This window comes from Seriola aureovittata, chromosome 8 (genome assembly GCF_021018895.1).
Source record: "Seriola aureovittata isolate HTS-2021-v1 ecotype China chromosome 8, ASM2101889v1, whole genome shotgun sequence".
Taxonomy (NCBI): domain Eukaryota; kingdom Metazoa; phylum Chordata; class Actinopteri; order Carangiformes; family Carangidae; genus Seriola; species Seriola aureovittata.
Genome location: NC_079371.1, coordinates 2,332,141 through 2,338,140, shown reverse-complemented (window position 1 = coordinate 2,338,140; position 6,000 = coordinate 2,332,141).

Sequence of the window (6,000 nt, the reverse complement as noted above, 5' to 3'; positions counted from 1 at the left end):
AATGCAACACAGTGCATTTATGTGTGTGAACACAGGTAGTCTATGTACATGTGTGTGGCTTTACACATCTCATAGCTGCAGCTAACATTCATTTTCATTATCACTGATTAATCTGTGTTGTTTTTTTTTTAAAAATAACACATTCATTATTTAATTTACAAAATGTCAAAATTAGCAAAAAATAAATAAAAAGAATTAGCAGTTTCCAGAATCCAGACGGATGAAAACTTACTGATGCAGTTCAATACGTTTGTATGTTAGCATCATCGCACGTTAGCTTGAGATCTTTTAGATTTTAGCATCATTGTAGTTTAACCACAGTTCACTGACTTAATATCTGTGTCGGTAAAACATCATGTTAATTATTTAATGCTAGCAGATATATGATGCTAACTTTGTTTTAATGCTAATATCAGTAGAATAATGTTTAATGTATATAACATGTAGGTGTTATCAGTATTCAGCACCATGTTAGAATATTATTTTAGTCTGACTTGGTAATGATGTTAGCCTCAAGATAACAAGCGTCACATTAGCATCGTGTTTTGTTTTAGCATCATATATTAAAGTAAAGATTTAATGCACCAATAAACTTCATCAGAGGAGCTGAACGGTCTCCACACCTGTCTGATGTCAGATCAAGTCCGAAAACCGACAGTCCAACATTCACACCCACTTCCACGTCACGTCGTCTTCTTTCTTTCCTTTCACTTTTCATGTGAAGGACACAGTGCAGCGCCATGAATGTCTTCCAGCAGATACCGTTGGAAAGTGTGCGCCATGCTCCCTGTATTTGCATGATATACAGAGCTTACGTGACATGTAGCCGCTGCATGTACAGTTCGCAGTTGTCTCATGTGCGCCTGCTAAAAATGTAAGTACACATCTGGGCTGCAGATAAACCACATGGAGCTCATGATACCGGTGGAGACTGATGATAGTGCTGACAGCGTGAGGCAGGTTAAAGAAAGTCTCATTAATCTGCCGCCGTTCAGTAAGACACATCTAAACAGGACATCTCCACTGTAAACCCGCTGCTCTCCACTACACAGCCGGCTATTTATCTCTCTGCAGTGGTCTCCTATAGGGTAATGAGACTCCCCATCCGCACTCTGTGTCACAAAGTAAATGAAAGGATGGAAGCAGAATATATATAATATATAAATATAATATGGGCTAATTCTGCACAATAGTTCAGTTCAGTTCGTACCAGTTTTAGCATTTAGCATAGAGATTAGCAACGTGTTTTCATCGCGTTAGTACCATGTTCATTCCAAAACAAAATGCAGTCTGACTCAGATTTAACAACTGGTTACACTAGACATCTGATGAGTTATAGATATAGGATGATGTTTATGAATAGGACATAACATTTTGACTGATATGCAGAGACTGACTTGATGATTCAACGTAGGAGGAGACTTACAGAGGAGGAGTTCTTACACTGATTTAATTCCTCAGCTTCAAAAGTATGAATGATTTGGATTGTGAGCAGCGTTTTGTGATCATTTGTGTTTTACTGTACATCCTGTGAACTGAGCGCGCTCTCTGTGACCGAACCTGGACACAGTTTACACTTCAAGCCTGTACCGAGCGCGCTCTCGGCAGCTTCCTTTGTGTTTCTGCTTGAGGATTTTTATGGCGTGGAGGCTTCTGGGGGCGTTGACCTCCCTGTGGCAGGTGTCTTCTGCGGCGTGGAGCAGGCTCTCAGCTCAGACAAGGACAAAGTAGGAAAAAAAAGTGAAGAAACCTGTATGTTTTGTGGGAACTTTTCAAGGTTCCTTGTTAAAAGTGTTTATGTCGCCATCAGAGTGACTGCGGATCGCTCTCACATTAGGACTGCTAACCAGCTCGTCCTTGGCCGCCTTCTGTGCAGAAAATGGCAGCCTGTAAAGAAATCTCAGGACTGTCAGAGCACCGAGAGTTAGACATGACTTTGCTCTGATCCTTTATAAGGAAGAAAAAAAGGACACTCGTTTTTCTTTTTTTTCTTTTTACTGGCTCCGCACCATTTGGAGTTTTAATAAAACTTTTCTCTTTCCAGCACAATTAAGCTAAAATGTACTTTCAGGACAATGCAGGAGAATAAAAAAAGAGTCCAATCCAGCACAAAAACATCAGACATTACTAACATCACAGGACGGTATTTCAGGATCAACTAAAACATAATAATGTGGAAGAAAATTACCTCCAGGCAGGTGAATTAACCAGACAGCTGTATGTTTAAGATGATAAATGCTTCAGGATTGTTTCCCTGCTAACACAGTAGTTGTAGGATCAGCCCTACAACTGATGGTTGCTGTCTTATGTCTGCTGCATCTCCACAAAGAGAAAGTCTTAAAAAGCTCCTGCCAGATAATGACAGTCAACTGATCGCTGAGTTTGTCGTGTGAGGGTTAAAAAAATACTATGAATTGAAATTATAAAGTTGGGTTTCGTGTCCTTGGCTTTGGTTGACTCACTCTTTTATCCACTTCTGCCTTTGATTTTAATGTGAAATGCAAAAATGAAAAAATTATCATTAATATGTTGGCTTTGGCCACAATCCACCAAATTCTGAACCAACTTTCAGTTTACGGAGCAACTCCCTGCTTCATCTTTGACCTGCTGTACTTTCTGTAGTTGGAGGGATGATTACTGACATTTCAGCTTTTTTCTTGCTTTCGTTTTTTTTCCCCTCCAGATAAAGTTGTTTTAGATGATGTAAAGAAACTGCTGGTCTGTTTCTAACCTGTTTGTTTACCTGACCCTGATGTCAGGATGTTCTCAGACCTCTGAGAGCTGAGTTATTATTACTGATAAAAACTACCACATAAAACAAAACAAAAAAAAAAAAAAACCCCAACAAATTGTAATAAAACTGAATTTGCCTCTAATGTTTTTATGGTACAATATGTCCTGTTAGCATGTTGTAACCTTCTCTGGAGAACATTTTGTTCTTCTGGCGGAAAAGTGCTAAGAGGGAACTAAACACCTTGGGAAAAGCTCTTAATTAGAAGATGCAAACACTGAGACTCATTAGTTAATATCACCGATAAAAACATGTGTGTAAATAAAGGCCACAACAGGGAGCTGAAGTAAACGTGCTAAAACTCCTCTGACCCTGACACTTTACATCCGGACAGATATTGTTCTCGCCTCGGAACGATGGGAAGCGTTGGCGTCGGCGTCTTGGTAAAGTCGGCGCGGTGAGTGCAGTCAGGATGCCGGGAGCAGAACGACTCTCTGCAGGTGAAGCAGCAGACAGTTTAGAGCCGAGCAGAAACAGGCCAGTTAGAACAAATGGAAACATGTTGTGTTCTGGGGACGGACGAGACCTTTAGACTCAAACACCGGGAGCTGCTGCAGGGAGAGACGAGCAGAGACGGGGACGGAGGCTATCACAGCAAAAACACAGACAGGTAGGACTGTGAGAGAGATTGGTTTTGGACGAGACAGGTAGGCAACAAGGACAGAGAGAGAGAGAGAGAGAGAGAGAGAGACAGGAAGGGAACGACAAAACGTGTCTGGAAAATGTGTGACATCCAGGGAGGTGGGTAGGTTTGATGTTAGACAGGCAGGAGACAGCTATTATAGGTTAATAAGGCACAGGGAGAGTCAGGCTGGGGGGTGGAGACAGGTGGGACACAGACAGACAGGCAGCTTTTTACAAATGAGAACGAGCGAAACCTTTACTCTGAAACAGCAGGAGCTGCTGCAGCGCTGAGAGAGAGGGAGAGAGAGAGAGAGAGAGAGAGAGACAGGAAGTGAATGAACAAGACCTTTAAACTGAAAATGACTCAGACACAGGCAGGAAGACACGCCTGCAGAAAGACAGACAGCCAGGTAGGCCCGAAAAACAAGAGCAGGGAGACAGGCACTGACGTCACCCGTCCAACCTCCTCGTATAAAATCCATGCAAACGATAACGTTTCTATCATTCCTAATGCACGCTCTGCGCGGGCGCCGGCCGCCACCTGAACTGAACGGAGTATTTCCAGTAGGTGAGAACGCGTCTCACACAGATCATCTCCTGTTGCGTTGTGTGCTGCATGTGTGAGAGGACGACGGTTCTCCGGAGAGTAAGACATGCAGGCAGGAAAACAGGACAGGCAGACGACATGACCTGCAGTGAGACAGACAGGCAGTAAAGTGGAACAGTAGACAGGCGGCAGATAGACAGTAAGGGGGTCACTATGTAAAACAGGCAGTCAGACAGACAGGCAGAGAGACGGTGTGGAAGTGAGACAGGTCAACAAGAAGCAGTAAGACCGAGTCAGACAGACAGGGAGAGAGCTGAGAAGTGGAAGCACTGCAGTAAGGAGGTCATACAGAGGAGCAGTAAGACAGTCAGTCAGACAGACAGGCGGGCAGCCATGGCGGCTCCACATGTTAGCTGGAAGAAGCCATTTAATCATGTTTCAGCAGCAGTTGGTGGCGAGCGAGCAGCAGATGCCTCGCCATCCGATGGCGATTAATCCTCCCACCGGCCGTCAGCGGGCGGCCCGCGAGCGTCCACCATCACCGCGGCGACGGCCGGAGAGAACACACGGATGAGGTGAAGGTGGGACAGAGGCACGGGGAGTGGCCGCTCCACCGGGGGGCGTCTCCCTCTATTGCCCCCCCCCCCCGCCGCTCGCCGGCCTTCTGTTTTCCCCCCTGCTCGCCCTCTCTGCAGACGGCAGGAAGACCAGCTGGGTTCCTCTGTCTCCATAATGTGTCCACACTGTCACGCTGTGTGTGTGTGTGTGTGTGTGTGTGTGTGTGTGTGTGTGTGTGTTTGTGTGTGTGTGTAGGTGTGTGTGTGTGTGTGTGTGTGTGTGTGTGTGAGGCCCTGTTTACCCAGGTACTATGCTGGGACTCAGTTACGGCGAAACATTTGTGTAAGAAAATCAAATTCTCTAAAACTAGATTTTACATTTTGTTTAAGTTGTTGATATGAAACTTGCAGGTACGCGAGGAAACTCACTTCCTCATTAGATTTACTCAGCAGCTGCGATGTTTGAGGCAGGAGGAAGAGAAGAAGAAGAAGAAAGAAAAATCAGTTGATCAACAGATAATCCATCAAACACAGTTATAATAAATGACTAACGGCCCAGCCGCTTCATGATCTGCAGCTTTATGTCTCTTTACATTGAATCATTTGTTTGAGAACAGAAAAACAGAAGTCTGGAGAATCCAGTTAAACAGTGGGGACAGGGGGAAAAGATTTACACGGCAACTGATACACTAAACTACATCAAATGTATGATTAAACTACTTTTTTAATGTTAATATATTTTTCCAAAAAAAAAACACACATTAAATGCAGGAATAATTTAGTGCATGTGTCATCTCTGCTGCTGGATCGATCTGGATCTCCACACTGTACTTGTGAGAACCCTCATTCACATAATCCATAGCCCCCTCACAGTAACCTAAAGCATCACAGCTACACGTCTGACGCCAACTTTAACCAACTCAAATGAATTTAGATCCCAACCTTTTTCTTGTTCACATACATTCTATGTTATTTTTTCATGCTAACCAATGCAGGGGGCTGATCTCTGTGTTGGACGAGCGTTTGGAATGATTTATGCAAAACTGGATTTTGCCCTACTTGCCAAAGATACAGTATATGTAGTTTTAGTGAAGTTGTTTCTCCCTAATCTCCATGATGGACGTGGCTAGCACCGAATTAGCATGATTTAAATAAAGTTCCCCTTCATCCACAAAACTAGGTCTTAACTCTTACATAGTCTTTTGAAAAAGTGAAGAGCAGACAAAATGAAATGTTCTCACTTGCAAAATGAAATATCCTCCGGAGTGTGCAGCTCTCAGGCTCTCACGTTGGAGTAGCTGGAAGTTTTTCTTTTTGTTCTTTTTCATTCGTTTTTCATGGAGTTAGCCGCTTAGCATCCCCCCCCCGCCGCCCCGCCTCCAGTCTTTGTGCTAAGCTAGGTCAACCCTGTCCTGGATGCATGGAGATGGAGACACAAAAGTGACGGTTTCTTTATCTGATGTGATTTCAGTCCAGGCAGT